The sequence below is a fragment of the Vitis vinifera genome, chromosome 18 (assembly GCF_030704535.1).
Source record: "Vitis vinifera cultivar Pinot Noir 40024 chromosome 18, ASM3070453v1".
Classification (NCBI taxonomy): domain Eukaryota; kingdom Viridiplantae; phylum Streptophyta; class Magnoliopsida; order Vitales; family Vitaceae; genus Vitis; species Vitis vinifera.
This window is the reverse complement of record NC_081822.1, coordinates 21,300,994-21,325,909: the sequence shown is the minus strand read 5'-3', so window position 1 is coordinate 21,325,909 and position 24,916 is coordinate 21,300,994. Positions and strand designations below refer to the sequence as shown.

Here is a 24,916-nt window from a genome sequence, read left to right as displayed (position 1 = left end):
ATAATTTTCTCATACCCAACCACAATACTATTATTATACTTGTTCTGCATGCTTTTTTTCTTTTCTTTTCTTTTTTTAGCTTTCTAAGTTATTTTTTCTTTGGTTATAGCAATAGTTTCACTGGTGTGTTAAATTCTCTTATAGGTAATTCCTCAAACATATAATGTCCTCATTGTTGCTATTAAGTCTTGTAGTATGAAATGAAAAATTAAATTTCTTGTATTCAAAATCAAATGGAAGCACATGGATTAAAAAAGGCAAACACAAGAGAAACATGAAATCCAATTACAAAGAGTAGTATCAAATTTTCCATATCTAAAAAATTCAGGTGTTAAGATTTCTAAGAATGAAAAAAAAAAGGTACATTGAGAGAAGACCTACATCTACAAAACATCAAGGTGTGAGGTTAAGAGAGGAATGAATTCAATCCATACCTGATATGAAGACATGGATTCGAACACATTGACTAGATTTAAAGAATGCAATTCATCCATGGGAACTTGTGTACTTGAAGAGGGTTGGTTTTGGGAGGTATTGGAAGATGATTGGAGTATGGTGGTAGTTGTTGAAAGGATAGATGGTGGTGGGAAGCCATAGCTACTAATGAAGAGGAAGTTAGATGAATTGGAGACTCGATGAAGAAGATAATGTGAGCTTGATAAAATTTCCTCCAACTTTCCCCTTCTCTTTCTCTCTTATTTTCCTCACTAATTTTTAAGGAAAGTAGAAGGGAAAATATTACAATATTTTCTTTAGCATTTTCTTTTATATTTATTTCCATCATATTTTTCATGTCACCTAAACTAAGGAAAATATCTTTCCATATTATTTTTTTGGTCCTTTCCCTTGCATTTCTAAAAATCAAACACAATCTTTATAAATAAAAATTAAGAACTATACCAAGATTGTATATTCTTCCTCTTTATTCCTGCATTTCTACATCTACTACTCTATTTGACATCATATTTTTACTCTATTATTCAATAAGCATTCCTCCCTTCATATAGAGTTATCTTCACACCAATTCATAAGATAAGAAAGACGAATGAACCTTGGGGCAAGGTTGGACAACTAGTGGCAACTAGTCAAGGCTTGAAGTCAACTTTTGCTTGACTTTTTTTGGCATGGGAATCTACTTGTGGACCCCTCTTTAGCATGAAAATGGCTAGAATGTGTTAAGCTCTCTTATTAGATGATATATGATGTGTGAACCATACGCCAATCATAGGGTAGGGAATATATGGTAATTATGCAAAAATAATGATAACAAAAAAAAAAAAAATTGGTATCCAATTATATAAAAAGACATCTTCCAACATTTGATATATATCTGTAAAAATTAAGCGGAAAATATTTTTAAAAAAAAACATATTGAACCTAAAAATAGGGACTTAATAATAAAATAAAGCAAAAAGGTAAAAGTAAAACAAAATATTAAATATGAATATTGTTTAGGTATTAAAAATATTATTATTTAGGTTTAATCATGGTTTGTTAGAGGAGTTTGTATATATTATTTTTATTTTTATTTTTTATCCTATCTCTATCTCTGCACAAAGTTTGTAAATTAAATATTTATTTCTGTTATTTAAAGGAATTATTGAAATGATTGCATGAAAGATTTATTCCATAACCTAAAATAATGATATTGGCATTATTTATTTACATATATATATGTGTGTGTGTGTGTGTGTGTGTGTTTACTCGAATGATAGGCTGATTTTTAGCCATTATAATAATAATTGTATTATTTATTATTGAAATAAAATGGTTGTTGTCCTCTAATTTTGATTTGAAATATAGGGGGTATTTCTAACACTAAGATGATGTTTATTTTTTTATTGAATAAAAAAAATTAAAATATTTGATTTTATTTTATTCAACTAAAATCAACTTGTTGATATCAATCAACATAACTAAAATTAACTTATAATTAATAAGTTTAGTTTAGTTATGTTGGTTGATATCTACTGGTTATTTTTAACTAAATAGAAAAAATTAAATATTTTAGTTTTTTCTATTCAATAAAAAAGCAAACGCATCTAAAATTATATAATAAAAATGCTTTGACTAGAAATAAATTTCATGTGGACCACTATCAAATACCATGCACAAGGAGAAATATGAATCCTCACTAGCTCTTTGATTTTAATTCATTGAATTTCATGTTCCCTAAAACAAAATTATATTTCATGTCATGTATTATGAGTAGACAACCATTCCTTATGTTAGATTTTAGATAAAGAACAAATATTGGAGATTGAAGTTGTAAGAAATTAGGAAATCCTAATTTTAAATATGTAACAAAGTTCTATAATCGCTTCAATCCATGTTTTAAAATTTGTATTTCTTTCTAATATTGGAGCAAACATTTTCTTTCTTTCTTATAAATTTAATCTGGGAATGATTTAAAAATAAATAAATAAGAGCCCTTCTAAATATTAAAAAGTAACACTTTCTTATAAAATTTAATTAGGTGGATGGTAAGGTCAAATTTGGGATAGCTTCATAGTTTTTGCTTTAACTAAAAAATAAAATCAAAATTAAAGTAACAATTTTTAAGGGGAAATATTGATATTGTAAAAGTTTTATTAAACATGAAAGAATTTCTTAAATAAACAAAAATAGAATTGTAAAATTCTTATAAGAAATAACATTTTTATGACTTCTACATGAAACCTTTTTTTAAAGTTGTAAGTTTTTTCTTAAAAATAATTAAATAGGTATAAAAACTTTTATTTAACTCTTAAAAGTCAATCCAAATAAAATATATATATATATATATATATATATATATATATATATATATATATATATATATATATATTTGAAAATCACTTTTAAAAATCCAAAAAAAATCACTTAAAAATAATTTATAAACATTTTAAAAAAAATTTACATCTAAAAAACAAAAAATTAAAAATAACACTTTCTTATAAAATTTAATTAGGTGGATGGTAAGGTCAAATTCGGGATAGCTTCATAGTTTTTGCTTTAACTAAAAAATAAGATCAAAATTAAAGTAATAATTTTTAAGGGGAAATATTGATATTGTAAAAGTTTTATTAAACATGAAAGAATTTCTTAAATAAACAAAAATAGAATTGTAAAATTCTTATAAGAAATAACATTTTTATGACTTCTACATGAAACCTTTTTTTAAAGTTGTAGGTTTAAATAAAAACAAAATTAAATACGTATAAAAACTTTTATTTAACTCTTAAAAGTCAATCCAAATAAAATTTATATATATATATATATATATATATATATATATATATATATTTGAAAATCACTTTTAAAAATCCAAAAAATCACTTAAAAATAATTTCTAAACATTTTTTTTAAAATTTACATTTAAAAAACAAAAAATTAAAAATGATTTATTTTTACTAGTTATTTAAATTTAAGAAAGCAGGAAAGGTTTACTCTGATGTTAAAAATAAAAAATAAAAAAATAAAAAAAATAAAAAAAAATTATGGGTTGAAAAGTAATTAAATCACTAAAAAATAGACTTAGAGTTCTTATTTTAATTTGAAATAAATAAATAGAAAAGAACTGATTTTCTCTCAATTGTGTAAGACTTCATAAAAATATTCTTATTTGCAAAATATTTTGAGTTTTAAAAGTAAAAATTAAACAAATCATTTCATGACCTTTTTCACAAGTATCCATTTAGATCATAGTCTAATTTTAAAATATTTGAATAATCCAATCACTCTAAACTATATCATTTATAATTTTTAAAATTATTGGAATAAAATATGGATAAGTAAAAAATGTCAAATGAAAGATAATTTCAAACTTTTATCATGTTGAAAAGAACTGGAATGGGCAAAAGTTGTCAAATCAAGACTTCAATGGAAAATTCCACCATTGCATATCTCAAAGATTATTCAACAACATTATCTTTATAGACTTTTAACAATCCATGAAATTGACAAATAATATAATAATCCCAAACACAATATTCTAAAACTTTACATTATTCTTGTTATTTTAATACAAGAGGAATCCTTAGTCAACAATTTTTTTGAACAAAAAATAAATAATGAAATCTACAACTTTACATTATTCTACAATTTTTTTGAACAAAAAAGATAAATAATGAAATCTTTGGCATGTTAATTCTTTGCAACTTCAACATGGTGGCATGTTGGATGGCGGAGGCAACATTTGAGCTTCTGGGTGTTTACCATTTTTCACTATGAACGTAGTTTCCATGCCCCAAGTCAGATGGCATTCTACATGGCAGTGCATGAACCACACTCCTGCAACAGAGAAAATATACCAACATTACACCTAATTTATTGCAATATTAAGAAAAATTATTTCCTTGGTATGCAGGTTGGTAGTTTCAAGGGGTTTTTTTTTTTTTTAATAGAGGACATGAGTGCTTGCAACATACCAGGGTTGGATGCCTCGAATCTGATTGCTACCCAACCATTCGTAGGAATAGAGATGGTATTCTGAAAAGGAGGATCCACCAAATTATAGCGCAAAGGGTCCCTATTTTTATCGAAATTCCTAAATCCCCATCCAACAAGGTAGAAACTGTATCCATGGAGATGCATGGGGTGGCGTGTCCCTGCAACCAAGTTTGTCCCTTGAAAAACAATCTCCATCGTGGAGTTATACTCTAGCACCCTTACTTCTGTTCCGTTTTTCGGCGTCTAATACTCTAATGGAAGATAATCAGGTGTAAAATTGAACACCAGTGGTGGAACGCTAGGAAATTTATCTCCATATACACCACTGATGTTATAATAGTAAGCTTGTAGTATGTCAATCGTAAGGGATTGGAAGCTTATGTTGTTTATACTTCCAGAGAACCGCATCCCATTGGGCCCTGCACATGAATTATTGGGGCATAGGAACAAGTTTACAGAAACAGTGTAAATCAGTTTAGTGCTCAGGCTCAATGGGACATTGGAAGGATGTTCCGCAACTGCTAAGCTTCGGAGGCCGGCCATGACCTGAACTGAAGCATTTGTGTCATTGTATGCAGGAAAATGAGGCAAGGAGGGAGGTGAAGATGGAGTGTAGTATCCCCTGTACTGTACAATAGCTGTGGTGGTTGTGTTATCATAAAAATTTTGAGCTGCCGGGGCAATGGAATAAATTTTAGCCACCATGTAATAGTGATCCGGGCATTGGTTAGCTTCTAGTAAGACATCGAAGGTTTGGCCAGGATATATTGTGATATAATCTCGTGTCAATGGTTTCATGTAGCTACCATCTATTCCAACAACTGTCATTTTATGCTTGGCAATTGAGAAGAAGAGAGCCTCGTGCAAGGTAGCATTGATTATGCGAAGTAGATAGGTCTTTCCATGATCCACCGTTAGCTTGAATGTGCCTGTAATTAGAAAGGGAAAGTTGTACACTTACGACTAGAAAAAAGAAAAAGAAAAACTTTCCATGAGGATCCACCAATTATGAAGTGATTGATTGATTAGGGGTGTAAATTTGGCTCCATAGTTCAAAATTTATTTGGACTAACCTTTCCTTATGTGTTAAATCATGGCTCTACCATCCTCAGAGCTATATTCCTCTTTCTTAGCATTAAGTTTTAAATATATTGATGTTAATAAGAAAAAGTAATATGGTTAACATACAAGAAAATGAGATCAGTGTACAATTTTAAAATGGGAAGTTAAACTTTATACCTGATTTTGAGCATGGATATAGATCCCCGGGTTGTCCATTTATCAATAAAGAATCAGAGGCATTGGGCTCAGCTCCAATTGCAAGCCCTTCATCTCAAACCGCATTCACATCACTCTTCCACCATTGTCCCGCATTTCAACAACTCCAATAATTTTAGATTTCGCTTTGCTCGTTAATTCATGATATGTAAATTAACCTTTAAAAGTAACTACACTTATACCTAATATGATGGGAATTTCTGCGTTAGGTTTGGAAAAAAGATGATTGGTTCCATTCTTGGGATAAACGATTATAGCTCCATGAACGGTGGCTCGGGTCTAGTCACTGTGAGCATGCCACCATAGAGTGCCTTCTTTGGAGGAAAGGATGATCTTCTGGCTAAACTTTGACCCTGGTTGAATTGGGCATTGTGTGATATACTCAGGACCATCTGTCCATGAATATCTAGGCATGTTCACCCCATGTATACAAAACAATAACTATACGTTAAAACTAGTACTAATTTTTAGACTAACAAAAGATGGCATGCAATAGCATATTATCATAGTAACAAGAGGCATCAATTGTATTTCAGTGGAATTGATGCAAATAACCCTAAAATATTGTTTTAAATTTGAATTTATTTGCAAAGCAATACATTGTAGCCCCCTCTTAGAAATAAAAGAATGTATGTCATGCGGGCATGCTACCAACCGCTATCTTTCTCTTAGACATGCATGGGACCTACCAATGAATGGTGATATTTTCTTTTCCCTTGTTATAGACGTTAATAATGATCGTCTCTCCTTTTGTATTAAAATAACAAGAATAATGTAAAGTTGTAAAATATTGTGTCTAGGATTATTATATTATTTGTCAATTTCTTGGATTGTTAAAAGTCTACAAAGATAATGTTGTAGAATAATCTTTGAGATATGCAATGGTGGAATTTGCCATGGAAGTCTTCATTTGACAACTTTTGACCATTCCAATTTTATTCAACATGATAAAATATCATGTTGTGAAAAAGGTCATGAAATGATTTGTTTAATTTTTACTTTTACAACTCAAAATATTTTGCAAATAAGAAAATTTTAATGAAGTCTTTAACAATTGAGATAAAATCAGTTTTTTTTCTACTTATTTATTTCAAATTAAAATAAGCACTTTTTTCCTAAATTTAAAATAATTGATAATAATTTATATTTTTACCTCCTATTTTAGTAATAATATCACAAGACTACACCAGATAAAGGGAAAGGAAAAAAAAATAAAAGATAAAAAATAAAAAATCTTCCATTTCCATTGCATGGGGACAAATTGAGTCTAACCGCACACTGAAGGAACTCCAATTCTATTTTTAGTGATTTAATTACTTTTTAAACCCTCATTTTATTTTTATTTATTTTTACATTAGAGCAAACCCTTTCCTGCTTCCTTAATTTAAATAACTAGTAAAAACAAATCATATTTAATTTTTTTTTTTAAATGTAACTTAAAAAAAATATTTGGAAATTATTTTTAAGTGATTTTTTGGATTTTTAAAAGTGATTTTCAAATATATATATATATATATATATATATATAAATTTTATTTGGATTGACTTTTAAGAGTTAAATAAAAGTTTTTATACCTATTTAATTTTTTTAAAAAAAAACCTTGTAACTTTTAAAAAAAAAAGTTTCATGTAGAATTCATAAAAATGTTCTTATAAGAATTTTATAATTCCATTTTTTTTATATAAGAAGTTCTTTCATGTTTAATAAAACTTTTACAATATCAATATTTCCCCTTTAAAATTATTACTTTAGTTTTTATTTTAATTTTTAGTTAAAGCAAAAATTATGAAGCTATCCCGAATTTGACCTTACCATCCACCTAATTAATTTTTGTAAGAAAGAGTTACTTTTTAATATTTAGAAGGGCTTTTATTTATTTATTTTTAAATCATTCCCAAATGAAATTTATAAGAAACAAATAAAAAGTTTGCTCCAATATTAGAAAAAAAATTGTTGACTAAGGATTCCTCTTGTATTAAAATAACAAGAATAATGTAAAGTTATAGAATATTGTGTCTGGGATTATTATATAGTTTTTCAATTTCTTCGATTGATAAATGTCTACAAATATAATGTTGTAGAATAATCTTTGCAATATGCAATAGTGGAATTTGCCATGGAAGTCTTGATTTGACAACTTTTGCCGATTCCAATTTTATTCAATATGATAAAATATCATGTTGCATTAGAAAAGTTTGAAATTATCTTTCATTTGACATTTTTTACTTATCCACATTTTATTCCAATTCCATACAAGGTTAGGTATCATAGTAATAATTAAAAAAATTATAAATGATATAGTTTAGATTAATTGGATTATTTAAATATTTTAAAATTAGACTATGATGTAAATGGATACTTGTGAAAAAGGTCATGAAATGATTTGTTTAATTTTTACTTTTACAACTCGAAATATTTTGCAAATAAGAAAATATTTTTGAAGTCTAACACAATTGACATAAAATCAGTTTTTTTTCTATTTATTTATTTCAAATTAAAATAAGCACTTTTTTCTAAATTTAAAATAATCGATATATAATTTATATTTTTACCTCCTATTTTAGTAATAATATCACAAGACTACACTAACATAAAGGAAAAGGAAAAAAAATAAATAACTAAAATATCTTTATAGACTTTTAACAATCCAAGAAATTGACAAATTATATAATAATCCCAGATACAATATTCTACAACCTTACATTATTCTTGTTATTTTAATACAAGAGGAATACTTAGTCAACGTTTTTTTTAAACAAAGAGCTGAATAATGCAAACATTCAATGAAATCTTTGGCATGTTAATTCTTTGTAGCTTCAACATGGTGGCATGTCAGATGGCGGAGGCAGCACTTGAGCTTCTGGGTGTTTACCATTTTTCACTATGAACGCAGTGTCCATGCCCCAAGTCTGATGGCGTTCTACATGGCAGTGCATGAACCACACTCCTGCAATAGAGAAAATATACCAACATTACACCTAACTTATTGCAATATTAAGAAAAATTATTTCCTTGTATGCAGGTTGGCAGTTTCAAGGGTTTTTTTTTTTTTAAAAAAAAAAAATTCACATGAGTGCTTGCAACATACCAGGGTTGGATGCCTCGAATCTGATTGTAGCCCAACCTTTCGTAGGAACGGAGATGGTACTCTGAAGGGGAGGATCCACCAAATTGTAGTGCAATGGGTCCTTATCTTTATCAAAATTCCCAAATCCCCATCCAACAACATAGAAACTGTATCCATGGAGATGCATGGGGTGGTGTGTCCCTGCAATCAAGTTTGTCCCTTGAAAAACAATCTCCACTGTGGAGTTATACTCAAGCACCCTTACTTCTGTTCCGTTTTTCGGCGTCTGATACTCTAAGGGAATAATATCAGTGGTAAAATCGAACACTAGTTCTGGAACACTAGGAAATTTATCTCCATATACACCACTAATGTTATAATAGTAAGCTTGCAGTATGTCAATTGTAGGGAATTGGAAGCTTATGTTGTTTATACTTGCGGAGAACCGCGTCCCATTGGGCCCTGCACATGAATTATTGGGGCATAGGTACGAGTTCATACCAACAGTGTAAATTAGTTTAGTGCTCGGGTTCAATGGGACATTGCAAGGATGTTCCGCATCTGCTAAGCTTCGGAGGCCGGCCATGACCTGAACCGATGCATTTGTGTCATTGTATGTAGGCAAATAAGGCAAGGAGAGAGGTGAAGATGGAGTGTAGTATCCCCTGTACTGTACAATAGCTGTGGTGGTTGTGTTGTCAAAAAAATTACGAGCTGCTGGGGCAATGGAATAAGTTTTAGCTGCCATGTAATAGTGATCCGGGTGTTGGTTAGCTTCTAGTAAGACATCGTAGGTTTGGCCAGGATATATTGTGATATAATCTCGTGTCAATGGTTTTGTGTAGCTACCATCTGTTCCAACCACTGTCATTTTATGCTTGGCAATGGAGAAGAAGAGAGCCTCGTGCAAGGCAGCATTGATTATGCGAAGTAGATAAGTCTTTCCATGATCCACCGTTAGCTTGAATGTGTCTGCAATTAGAAAGGGAAATTTTTATACTTATGACTAGTGAAAAGAAAAAGAAAATTTCCATGAGGATCCACCAATTATGAAGTGATTAGGGGTGTAAATTTGGCTCCATAGTTCAAAATTATATTCGGACTAGCCTTCTCTTATGTGTTAAATCATGGCTCTACCATCCTCATAGCTATATTCCTCTTTTTTAGCATTAAGCTTTAAATATGTTGATGTTAATAAGAAAAAGTAATATGGTCAAAATACAAGAAAATGAAATCATGTACAATTTTAAAATAGGAAGTTAAACTTAATTTGTACCTGATTTTGAGCATGGAAATAGATCACCAGGTTGTCCATTTATCAATAAAGAATCAGAGGCATTGGGGTCAGCTCCAGTTGCAAGCGCTTCATCTCGAACCACATTCGCATCACTCTTCCACCATTGTCCTGCATTTTAACAAATCCAATAATTTTAGACCTTGATTTGTTGGTTAATTCATGATATGTAAATTAACCTTTAAAAGTAACAACACTTATACCTAATATGATGGGAATTTCTGCATTAGGTTTGGGAAAAGGATACTTGGTTCCATTCTTGGGATAAACGATTATAGCTCCATGAACGGTGTTTCGGGTCCAATCACTGTGAGCATGCCACCATAGAGTGCCTTCCTCAAAGGAAAGGATGATCTTTTGGCTAAACTTTGACCCTGGTTGAATTGGGCATTGTGTGATATACTCAGGACCATCTGTCCATGGATATCTAGGCATGCTCACCCCATGCCTGCAAAACAATAACTATACATTAAAACTAGTACTAATTTTTGGACTAACAAAAGATGGCATGCAACAACATATTGTCATAGTAACAAGAGGCATCAACTGTATTTCAATGGAATTGAAGCAAATAACCATAAAGTATTGTTTAAATTTGACTTTATTTGCAAAGCAATATATTGCAACCCCCTCGTAGAAATAGAAGAATGTATGTCATGTAGGCATGCTGCCGATTGCTATCGTTTTTTGAGATACGCACAAGACCTACCAATGAATGGTGATGTTTTCTTTTCCTTTGTTATAAACGTCAACAATGATCGTCTCTCCTTTCTTAGCATATATAGTTGGTCCAGGAAATTGTCCATTTACTGTTAAGATGTTCTTGGTGCTACAAAGCCTTGTATATGAAGCTTCCTTCACCTGCAACCAATTAAAAGTTAACCATGCAACCTCATCCCTAAAGACATATTACATGCATGAATAGTTGCATCGATCCATTCATGCAAGTGTATAACCAATTAGAAATTGATAGCCTGCATGAATGACTCAATGACACAGGGTACCCGAGACCCCCATGGGGGTCATACGGTGGAAAATGAGAGTAATACTACTCCCTAAATATTACGATCATAAGGTGGCGTTAAGGCTAAAATCATATATAGTATTTACCACAAAAGTCAGCCGACGGGTTGAAGCTTGGCAATAGATGTCACCACCAAAAAGTAGAAACGCTAAAATTTGCAAGAGGAAAACCTTCATGATCAGCCACATCTTCTTTGGAAGAAAAGCTTCTCTTGTCCTAAACACAACTCCTTCGATTTTCTTACTATTTCTAATAGCACGACTTATCTGCTCTTTGACATGAATAGATGAATTCTTAAAGGTATTTATAGAGGCTGGAGAGAACCAAAACTAGAATTGGTGAAAGCTGAACAGCAACTTTTATGGCTGCTGTCACCTTCTGCGAGCACCCAACAGCCGGTTTCTCCCGAACTTTTGCTGTATTTCTTTAATATATAATTCATAATATATTCAAGACGATTCTCCCGGGGTTCAACAATTTCTCGCCACGTATCAATATAAGATAAAGTAATTTGAATGTTCTTCCAGGACCAGTTCAATGAGCAGGACCACTATAATTATGAGAATTGACCAAGAAATAAATTTAAAATATATGTAGAATACTTTTGAAACTTTGACCTCACATAATAATTTATAGATTTAAATTTAACAAAAAGCAATTTAACAATAATAATAAATAATTATAGATTTGAAAAAAAAATCAAAATTAAATAATTTATAAAGATTGGACCTGGAAGTGTTCTTGAGATTTCATGGTTCCTTCTAGGAAGAAGGAATAGCACCAGAATCCATGGTAGTGGTAAAAATCTTCATTAACTCTCCAGCCATGATGTTTGTATTTGGTAGGAAGGGAAAAGTCAGCGCTGCTTTCAGAAACAATCCATATGTTTAGATTTCCAAATTTGTGTGTTAAAAGGTTAGAAACAGGTTTATTTTAATCATATGTTCATTTCTAAAGTACAAATCTATACCCATTCAAATATCTTAATAGAAAACCTATTTCTTATGTTGCACGTCCAAAAAATCAAATCAAACCAAATCATGATTGCAAAATGTTCATAAACATTGATGCAATATTATAAATCATAAAAAAAATTATACAAATGCATGTCCATCAAAGATACACTATATGCAATCATCCTCCCCAATTTACTATCATAATAGTCAACCAGCATCACATCCAAGGCTTATAAGAATCACTCTATTTTGGCGGCATAAAAATTTTGACCCTCATTTTTATAGAGAAAATAGGAAAAAATTCAAGAGGGGACTTTGTCCTAGAAAGAAGAATTATTTTATTTTTTATTTTCTCATCATGAGAAAGCCTAAGATTCACACTATTTATTTTTTTATAATAGTTTTTTAGTAATTTTAAAGCTTTCAAAAACTTCTCCCTTATTTTCATTTATTAGGTTGGCTGAGTTCACTTGAGCACTCAAACGCAAACCCAATAAATAATTATTTATTTAATCGGGTCAATCCAGACATTCAAATTCAACTCCAATAAAATACATAAATAATTATTTATGGAATTGGTCAATCCAAACATTCAAATCCAACTCCAATAAAATAAATAAACATCTTTATTCAAATTTTAAAATTAGAAACCATATTTAGATAAACTGTTGCACATGTTAGTATTATTGCATCATTCATTCCTTTTTTTTCTTTTTCTTTTTTAATTTTTATATGGTCTTATTATATGCATTGCAACATTCAATGTACGATTAAAGACAGTGCACAGATAAATTGCATGCACCATCAAATAAATATTGGCTTCCTTTGCATATTATCTTTTTTTCTCAACAAAAAGCAATTTAATAATAATAATAATAATAATAAATAATTATAGATTTATTATAAATATCATAAATCATAAATCATAAAAAAATTATACAAATGCATGTCCATCAAAGATACATTATATGCTACCATGGGAGTACCAGCCGTTAGTAATGGGCAGTTTTGGGCCAAAATGTGCTCCATGATTAAAAATAAAATAAAATAAAATTGTTATATGCAAGCATCCTCCCTAATTAATTTACTATCATAATAGTCAACCAACATCACATCCCAGGCTTATAAGAATCACTCTATTTTGATGGCATAAAAATTTTGACGAGAAAATAGGAAAAAATTCAAGAGGGGACTTTGTCCTAAAAAGAAGAATTATTTTCTTTTTTATTTTCTCATCGCGAGAAGTCTAAGGTTCACACTATTTATTTTTTTATAATAGTTTTTTAGTAGTTTTAAAGCTTTCAAAAACTTCTCCCTTATTTTTATTTATTAGGTTGGCTTAGGTCACTTGGGTACTCAAATGCAAACCCAATAAATAATTATTTATTAAATCGGGTCAATCCAGACATTTAAATTAAACTCCAATAAATGAAATAAATAATTATTTATGGAATTGGTCAATCCAAACATTCAAATCCAACTCCAATAAAATAAATAAATATCTCTGTTCAAATTTTAAATTGTCATTTTGAAGATGTGACTTTAGTTAAATTAGAAACCATATTTAAATAAACTCCTGCACGTGTTAGTATTATTGCATCATTCATTCCTTTCTTTCCTTTTTTCTTTCTTTTTTTTTAGTTTTTATATGGTCTTATTATATGCATTACAACAAGTATATATATATATATATATATATATATGCCATAAATTAATTTCTAATTGAAAGATTGGTTCACAAAGTGTAAGGGCCTAAAATGAGGCAATTGATGAATGAAATTATCTTTATTTTTTATACCGATGTTTCTTGAACTCTTCAATCCTTATCCCATTAATAGAAAAATGAAATATAACAGCTGAATTGAACACCCATGTCACGCTCTCGCAAATCCAGACCAAAAAAGCATTTACATTTGCAAATCCATAAAATAAACTTTAAGTTTAAACATTTCTCAACCAACATCACATCCAAGGCTTATAAGAATCACTCTATTTTGATGGCATAAAAATTTTGACCCTAATTTTTATAGGGAAAATAGGAGAAAATTCAAGAGGGGACTTTGTCCTAGAAAAAAGAATTATTTTCTTTTTTATTTTTCATCGGGAGAAAGTCTAAGATTCACATTGTTTATTTTTTTATAATAGTTTTTTAGTAGTTTTAAAGCTTTCAAAAAATTCTCCCTTATTTTTATTTATTAGGTCGGCTTAGTTCACTTGGGTACTCAATCGCAAATCCAAAAATAATTATTTATTAAATTGGGTCAATCCAGACATTCAAATTAAACTCCAACAAAATAAATAAATAATTATTTATGGAATTGGTCAATCCAAACATTCAAATCCAACTCCAATAAAATAAATAAATATCTCTGTTCAAATTTTAAAATATCATTTTGAAGATGTGACTTTAGTTAAATTAGAAACCATATTTAGATAAACTGTTGCACATGTTAGTATTATTGCATCATTCATTCCTTTTTTTTTCTTTTTCTTTTTTTAATTTTTATATGGTCTTATTATATGCATTGAAACAAGTATATATATATATATATGTTTTCCATAAATTAATTTATAATTGAAAGAATAATCCAATACCCCAAAAACTTAATCTGTCTTAGAGGGAAGTGAGAATGACAACTTGAATCACATAATCATTAATGAGAATCCCATACACCAAAAATTCAAGAGGGGACTTTGTCCTAGAAAAAAGAATTATTTTCTTTTTTATTTTTCATCGGGAGAAAGTCTAAGATTCACATTGTTTATTTTTTTATAATAGTTTTTTAGTAGTTTTAAAGCTTTCAAAAAATTCTCCCTTATTTTTATTTATTAGGTCGGCTTAGTTCACTTGGGTACTCAATCGCAAATCCAAAAATAATTATTTATTAAATTGGGTCAATCCAGACATTCAAATTAAACTCCAACAAAATAAATAAATAATTATTTATGGAATTGGTCAATCCAGGCATTCAAATCCAACTCCAATAAAATAAATAAATATCTCAGTTCAAATTTAAAAATGTCATTTTGAAGATGTGACTTTAGTTAAATTAGAAACCATATTTAGATAAACCGTTGCACATGTTAGTATTATTGCATCATTCATTCCTTTTTTTTTTCTTTTTCTTTTTTTAATTTTTATATGGTCTTATTATATGCATTGCAACAAGTTTATATATATATATATATATATATATTTGCCATAAATTAATTTATAATTGAAAGAATAATCCAACACCCCAAAAACTTAATCCGTCTTATAGGGAAGCATTGGCACGAGCAAGCATATGAGCGAAACGGAAGTGAGAATATCAACTTGAATCACATAATTATTAATGAGAATCCAATACCCCAAAAACCAAAGGATTCCTCCACAAGATTGGTTCACAAAGTGTGAGTAAGGGCCTAAAATGAGGCAATTGATTACTAGAATTTGAATGAAATTATCTTTATTTTTTATACAGCTGTTTGTTGAACTCTTCATGATCCTTATCCCATTAATAGAAAAATGAAATATAACAGCTGAATTGAATACCCATATCACGCTCTCGCAAATCCAGAGCAAAAAAGCATTTACATTTGCAAATCCATAAAATAAACTTTAAAGTTATGACAAATTAAAGAAACACTTTATTTTTTATCATGCAAAAAACCTAGTCCTTGTTCTGGGTCATTTCCTATGGATTTGTAAAATTTGGTGAGCACCTCACAACATTCAATGAACGATTAAAGAAATGAGCATGGATGTAAGAAGCTACTGGGTCTACCTGCCATAACCTCGATAAGACATAGTGCACAGATAAATTGCATGCACCAGCAAATAAATATTGGTTTCCTTTGCATATTTCCTCCATGCCGGCTTCAATTTTGATTCAAGATCACACGAGACTAGTTTATTAATTGCAAATTTTAAATAAACCAAATGCCTGAAGAATGCTAACAATTGTGAAAATTAATAATTTACAGATTTAAATTTAACAATAATAATAATAATAATAAAAAATAATTATTTGAATGTGTATTAATTTTGAATGTTCTTCCAGGACCAGTTCAATGAGCAAGACCACTATAATTATGATATTTGATCATTTACCAAATTTTAAGGTTATGTTTGGTTTCGGAAAATACAAAGGAAAGAAAAAAATGTTAAGAAAAATTATTTTCTCATGCTTAATTGCCCTATAAAATATTCCAAAGAAAATTAAATATAATTAAAATTAGTTAGAAACTTATGCATTTTAAAATGATTTAATTTTTATATTGATGAGTTAAAATAAATAAAATGAGTTTGAAATAGCAAATAAAAATAATTTATCATCTTTGACTTTATTTTTTATTTTCCTTCACTTTTTCTTTCCTTTAACTTTTTCTCTCTATTTTCTTCCATTTGCATTTTCGGTCAAATTTTCTGAGAACCAAACATAGCCTAAATAAACCAAATGCCGAAAGAATGCTAACAATTGTGAAAATTAATTTCTTACAACTCAGCTTCAATCAGGTTGCGTAGGAATACAAGTTTGACTTTGAGAATTGACCAAGAAATAAATTTAAAATATATGTAGAATACTTTTAAAACTTTGACCTCGCATACAGTACCTTTATGAAGTTGGGCCTGGAAGTGTTCTTGAGATTTCATGGTTCCTTCTAGGAAGAAGGAATAGCACCAGAATCCATGGTAGTGGTAAAAATCTTCATTAACTCTCCAGCCATGATGTTTGCATTTGGTAGGAAGGGAAAAGTCAGCGCTGCTTTCAGAAGGAATATAGGATTCCATTATAGGAAAGAATGTTTAGATTTCCAAATTTGTGTGTTAAAAGGTTAGAAACAGGATCCATTCTTATAGAGTAACTGTATCAGGTTTATTTTAATCATATGTTCATTTCCTTTTTAAATTTCTAAAGTACAAACCTATACCCATGCTTTCATCTCCATTCAAATATTTACCATTTTTTTTACCTATTTCTTATCTTGCATTTATAGTTGTATACATTTTTTAACAATTTTTCTTATATCATAAATTATTATATGATTTACCTTTATAGTGTTTTATTGTGTTCGATATTTTTGTTTGAAATACAATAGAAAGATAAAGAAAAAAAAGAAAAGGATGTAGAATTATTGATTAGTTTAACTATAATTTTTAAAATATTTAACTCATATTTGACACATTTTAAATTTGATTTTAAATAAATAGGTTGATTGAGTCATAAACATATTAGTCATATAAATTAACACAAGACCTAACCCAACCTGATTATTAAATGACAAAACCTAATTATAAAATGGGACAAATGAGGTACACGACATGTTACTTGTTTAGTAATTATGTAGTATTTTAGGTTTACATTTTTAACCAGATTATTATTCCTATCGGGTTTGACAGAACACACATATGACCCACCAACACAAACTATAACCCCTAAGCTTGTTCACTCAAAAAGTAAATTTATACTAATATTTAATTACCTAGTTTAAGCTAGTAGGAATATTTTTTAATTATTGCTTAGTTTTTTAAAAATTGTTAATATTGGCAAATAAATGTATATAGTTTCTCTAAAGACATTCCACTGATCTAGAATTCCAAATATAATTTGTCAGTATAAAGATATCATATATTTTTAATAAATATAAATTGTAAGTTAAATATTATATCGTATAATATATTGGTACTATATGCATAACTACTATATTACTATTTTACAAAATAAAAAATACCCTATATAATAGTAATATATTATATACATAAAAAGTTTTTGTTTAAAGTATCCAACCACATCTTAATTAATAATTGATTAATTTATTTTAAAATAATCTCACTATGTATTTATTATTTTTAATTATTAATAGCTAATTTTTCAAAAGTGATCTGTTATTAAGAATAAAATCATAAATTATGCCATAAAAGTAGTAATTGTTGTAGATACTAATTTGTTAAGGATTTTTTTTTTTTTTTTACTTGCATACATTGTTTAATAAAATATTTAATTTAAGCTTTAAATTCCTTACTTTAAATTTTCAATTTTATTTTTAGTCTAATTTTTAATCTATAAATTCTATTTTTTAATTTTTTAATTTTTTAATTTTTAATTCCTAAATTTTTAAGGGGAAATCATGTAACCATACATCACCCAAAAAAAATGAGATTTTTAGAACTTTACTTTTACCTTTTTTATTTTAATGTAAGATGAGAAAAAATATTGCCCATTCATACACTCCAATAGTGCTTTCAGATTTGTTTCACAATTACTCTCAAAAGTAAAGGACAAAATACACATCAATTTAATACCACATATTGACAAGTACATGAAACATTTATTTTTCTTATTTATCTCACATCAACTCTCTCACACATCTCATTTACCACTTGCCACATTCCCTTTTTTGTTTTTTTGTTTTTTTCTTTCCTTTTTTTCCCCCTCTTTTACGACCATAATCCTTAGTCACCTATTACATTTTTCATTGTTATTTTTCTTTTTTTCCTTTGATATTTTTTTTAATATGTTCATATATTTTCTCATAAAACTTCCTTAATTTTAATTTTTTTTTTCACTCTCTAATTTCTCCATATTTATTGATTATAATTATTTTTTGGACATATTAAACTTAAAATGATAATATATAATAAATAATTAATATAACAAATTAAATAAAATATATGTATAATGGACAAAAATGAAAATATTGTCCCACAAATAATATACTTAATGATTTTAAATATTATCACATCAAAATCACAATAAGCTATTGTGCTTTTATCTATTTTCTTATGATTTTAATTTGATTGTGGATCTAACTTTTTATTTGGTTAAAATCTTTAATTTTTAATTAAAAAAATATATATTTTTCATAAAAAAAAAATTGTTGTTAACCTTTTATATTAATTTCATAAAAAAATAAGTACATCTATAAGAAAATTAGGTAAATCCATGTGTAGGTGAATCAGGACCCCTATCATCCTTGTCATGGTCTATATATTCATTTGGGACCCTTGATAAGTGATTGGAGTTCCTTGCCCACCCCATAACGAACTTTGAAACCCTAAATACGTCCATTCTTAAGGGAACTAAGATCCTTATCTCAATTCTCATAGTTCATATATTCCTTTAAGGATCATTGAGAATGAATCATTTAGGGATCATTTGGAAGTGATTTCAAATCGTTCCTCATCTCGGAATGGACTTTGGAACCCTAGGTACATCCTTAAGAAAATTTGGTACATCCAATCATTGGGCTATCGGAACCCCTATCACCCTTCCCATGGTCTGTTTGTTCCTTTACAAACTCTTGGGAAGTGATTGGATGTTGTTCCCCACCTTGGAACGGACATTGGAACCCTAAGTACATCCTTAAGAAAATTTGAAACATCTAATCCTTGAGCTAATGTGACACGTATCTCCCTTCCCATGGTCCATTTATTCCTTTTAGAGACTCTCAAGAAGTGATTGGAGGTTGTTCCCCACATTTGAACGAACTTTGGCACCCTTGGTACATCATTTACAAAATTTGGTACATTTTTTTACAAAATTTGATACATCCTTAAAAAAAGCTGGTACATCTAATCCTTGAGCTATCGGGACCCCTATCTTATTACCCATGGTCCATTTATTCCTTTAAGGAACTTTGAGAAGTGATTAGAGGTCAATATCTAGGTACTTCGAAATGAACTTTGGAACCCTAGTTACATCTTTAAGAAAATTTGTTACATTCAATCCTTTAGCTAATGTGACACCTATTGTAGACCCCTCATTTTGCCCATGACACATATAGGTTACTATCCAAATAAATCATTGTAATTTATCGATTGGTAATCTTCGATTCTTCCTCAGAAGCTTCTTAGAGGATAAATTATAGAAATTTTGATGTGATCACATAAACCTTTGAATCTGTAGCTTAAGGCCTTCTGATTGTTCTAACTTACCATTAACCGTAATTTAAAACAAAATTATTGAATCCTTATTTTAAAATATAAAGTAAAATAAATTACTTCTTTGAATAATAAAAATAACTAAAAAGATGTATATAATAAAATTTGGTGACAAATTAAAAGTAGATTTTAATACAAACAACTCAACGTGATTCGATTTTTTTATTAAGCATTATTTTACGAGTAATATTCTTTATCTTTTTGTTTCATAAACCATAATTTAAATTAATGTTTTTACAATTGTCATTAAATATACATTTTGAAACATAAAATACGATATCTCTTTAAATATTTATTTAATTTTGAATGTGCCAAAAATCCCCTTTTTCCATCGATTCCAACTAAGCAACTGCCACTCAAAAATCCCATGCCTGTGCTAACCAGATATTCACAAGCCTTTCACGTAATGTTAAACCCATAATTCTAGCATCCACCACCAGAAGATCACTTTCACCCAGCCATCACCAGCCGTCCTTTCTCACATTCTGTAACCCATCCATTTGGCTGCCTAAAAGCATACCTAAACCCATACTTCAACCCCTGCAACCAGCCATGCTAAGGACACTCTGCACCAGCCGTCCATTCTCCTCTGTTGCAGCTCAGTTTTAGCTGCCCAAGACCCAACTCCTTCACCCATCAATCCGTCCTATCCCCCATGCTATAGCCATACCTTTTAGCTGCCCGTGATGCACCTTAGTACAGCTCCTGTTAAGCCGCCCCATCCCCTGCAACAGCTCCATTCATAAATTATACCTTAAAACAGTAACTACTATAGCTACTGACTTGTAAAGGATTTTTTAAGCTTGTATACATTTTTTAACAATTTTTTTTTATAAAAAAATATAGTTATAAAAGCAATTGAAATATATCATAAATTATTATATGATTTACCTTTATAGTGTTTTATTGTGTTTGATATTTTTGTTTGAAATACAATAGAAAGATAAAGAAAAAAAGAAAAGGATGTAGACTTATTGATGTTGGTTCAAGTATTATACTTTAGCATTGTTCCAATGTTTTCTATTAATCATACTTTTATTTTAGCTCAATTTCGAATTCTTCACTTTAATCCAAAAGTCTAGAATTAAATTTATGTTAGCTATGAATAAACCATAGTCCTCTAATTTGTTATTATTCAACATCAAGCTTGTTTAAGGATGATAAAATTTGATACAATTTTTCAACAAGACTTGAATCTACCATGCTTTTTATGGGTTTGAGTTGAGTATAATTGAGTTTGAGTTAAATTCATGTTGACCTATATAACTCATCTAATAACTAGGTAGTCTTTGAGTCAACATGCATAACAAAATTGGACATCAATTAATTCATTTAATAATTATGTTGATTAGTTTAAATATACTTTTTAAAATATTTAACTCATATTTGACACATTTTAAATTTGATTTTAAATAAATAGGTTAATTGAGTCATAAATATATTAGTCATATAAATTAACACAAGACCTAACTCAACCTAATTATTAAATGGGACAAATGAGTTACACGATATGTTACCTGTTTAATAATTATGTAATATTTTAGGTTTACGTTTTTAACCAGATTATTATTCGGGTCAGGTTTGACACAACACAAATATGACCCATCAACAAAAATTGTAACCCCTAAGCTTGTTCACTAAAAAAGTAAATTTATACTAATATTTAATTACCTAGTTTAAACTAGTAGGAATATTTTAAAATTATTGCTTAGTTTTTTAAAAATTGTTAATATTGGTATATGTATATAGTTTGTCTAAAGACATTCCATTGATCTAGAATTCCAAATATAATTTATCTGTATAAAGATATCATATATTTTTAATAAATATATATTGTAAGTTAAATATTATATTTTACAATATGTTGTACTATATGCATAACTACTATATTACTATTTTACAAAATAAAAAATACACTATATAATAGTAATATATTATATACATAAAAAGTTTTTGTGTAAAGTACCCAACAATATTTTAATTAATAATTGATTATTTTATTTTTAAATAATCTAATTATGTATTTATTATTTTTAATTATTAATAACTAATTTTTCAAAAGTGATTTGTTTTTAAGAATAAAATCATAAATTATGCCATAAAAGTAGTAATTGTTGTAGATATTGATATGTTAAGGATTTTTTTTTTTTTTACTTGCATACATTGTTTAATAAAATATTTAATTTAAGTTTTAAATTCCTTACTTTAAATTTTCAATTTTATTTTTAGTCTAATTTTTAATTTATAAATTCTAATTTTTAATTTTTAAATTTTTAATTCCGAAATTTTAAAAGGGAAATCATGTAACCATACATTACCAAAATAAAAATAAAAATAAAAACTGAGATTTTTAGAACTTTGCTTTTACCTTTTTAATTTTAATGTAAGCTGAGAAAAAATATTACCTATTCATGTACTTCAATAGTGCTTTCAGATTTGTTCCACAATTACCCTCAAAAGTAAATGACAAAATACACATCACTTTAATACCACCTATTGATAAGTACATGAATCATTTATTTTTCTTATTTCTCTCACATCAACTCTCTCACACACGTCTCACTTACCACTTTTTTCTTTTTTCTTTCTTTCTTTTTTTTCCCCTTCTTTTACCACCATAATCCATAGTCACCTATTATATTTTTCATTGCTATTTTTTTTTCCTTTTATATTCTTTTTAATATGCTCATATATTTTCTCATAAAACTTCTTTAATTTTAATTTTTTCACTTTCTAATTTCTCTATATTTATTGATTATAATTATTTTTTGGACATATTATACTTAAAATGATAATGTATAATAAATGGTTAATATAACAAATTAAATCAAATATATGTATAATGGACAAAAATAAAAATATTGTCCCACAAATAATGTACTTGATGATTTTAAATATTAATTATATTAATATATTTAATAAATTAAGGTTTAAATTTAAATATTTTATTTTATTATTTAGAGGTTTATGATAAAAGATTTTTTTATATTAATGGTAAACAAAAGATTTATTTATTTTGTAAATTCTATGACATGTAAAAGTAAAAATATCTTTATAATACTATTTTATTATTTTTATTATTTTTAAATATATCACATCAAAATCACAATAAGTTATTGTGCTTTTATATCTTTTCTTATGATTTTAATTTTATTATGGATCTAACCTTTTGTTTGGTTAAAATCTTTAATTTTTAATTAAAATAAAATATAAAAGAAAATATATTTTTCATAAAAAAAAAAACCGTATTTAAATTTTCATATTAATTTCATAAAAAATAAGTACATTCGTAAGAAAAATAGGTAAATCCATGCCTAGGGGAATTAAGACCCCTATCATTCTTGTCATGGTTTATATATTCCTTTGGGGTCCTTGATAAGTGATTGGAGGTCCTCGCCCACCCCAGAATGAACTTCGAAACCCTAGGTACATCCATTCTTAAGGAAACCAAGACCCTTATCTCAATTCTCATGGTTCATATATTCCTTTACGGATCCTCGAGAATGAATTATAGGTTGTTCTTCACCTTAGATCAGACATTAGAACAGACATTAGAACCCAAGGTATATCCTAAAGACAATTTGGTACATTCGATCCTTGGGCTACCAAAACCACTATATCCCTTCCCATAGTCTATTTGATACTTTGGGGACTCTTGAGAAGTGAATGGGGTCGTTTCTAATCTTGGAATGGACTTTGGAACCTTAGGTACATCCTTAAAAAAAATTGTTACATCAAATTCTCGAGCTATCAGGACCCCTATCTCCTTTCCCAAGGTCCATTTGTTCATTTAGGGATCCTAGAGAAGTGATTGGAGGCTATTCCTCACCCCAAAATGGACTTTTAAACCCTAGGTACATCTTTAAAAAAATTTGGTATATCTTATCCTTTGGCTACCCCATATCGCTTCTTATGGTCCATTTGATCATTTAAAGACCATTTAGAAGTGATTTCAAAGTCGTTCCTCATTTCATAATGGACTTTGGAACCTTAGGGACATCCTTAAGAAAATTTGGTACATCCAATCATCGGGTTACTAGGACCCCTATCACCCTTCCCATGGTCCGTTTGTTCCTTTAGGAACTCTTGGGAAGTGATTGGATGTCATTTGCCACCTTGGAATAAACATTGGAACCCTAGGTACATCCTTAAGAAATTTTGAAACATATAATCCTTGGGCTAACGGGACACCTATCTCCCTTCCCATGGTCCATTTATTCCTTTTAGAGACCATCGGGAAGTGATCGATTGGAGGTCGTTCCCCACATTGGAACGGACTTTGGCACCCTTGGTACATTATTTACAAAATTTAGTACATCATTTACAAAATTTGGTACATCATTCACAAAATTTGGTACATCCTTAAAAAATTTTGGTACATCTAATCCTTGAGTTATTGGGACCCCTATCTTATTACCCATGGTTTGTTTATTCCTTTAGGGATCTTTGGGAAGTGATTAGAGGTCGATCCCTAGCTACTTCGAAACGGACTTTGGAACCCTAGGTACATCCTTAAGAAAATTTGTTACATCCAATCCTTGAGCCAACGGGACACTATTGCAGACCCTTCATTTTGCTCATGACACATATAGGTTACCATCCAAATAAATCATTGTAATTCATCAACTTGTAATCTTTGATTCTTTCTCAGAAGCTCTTGGAGGATAAATTATAGAAATTTTGATGTGATCACATAAACCTTTGAATCTATAGCTTAAGGCTTTCTAATTGTTCTAACTTACCATTAACCGTAATTTAAAACAAAATTATTGAATCCTTATTTTAAAATATAAAGCAAAATAAATTACTTCTTTGAATAATAAAAATAACTAAAAAGATGTATATAATAAAATTTGGTGACAAATTAAAAGTAGATTTTAATACAAACAACTTAACATGATTCGATTTTTTTATTAACCATTATTTTCCGAATTATAAAGG

General features: G+C 28.7%; 1 pseudogene; it reads right to left on the bottom strand.

Moving 5' to 3' along the window:
* Positions 1-4,141: 4,141 nt before the first annotated feature.
* Positions 4,142-11,333, bottom strand: LOC100854359 (laccase-21-like; annotated as a pseudogene).
* Between the last annotated feature and the right edge of the window lie 13,583 nt (positions 11,334-24,916).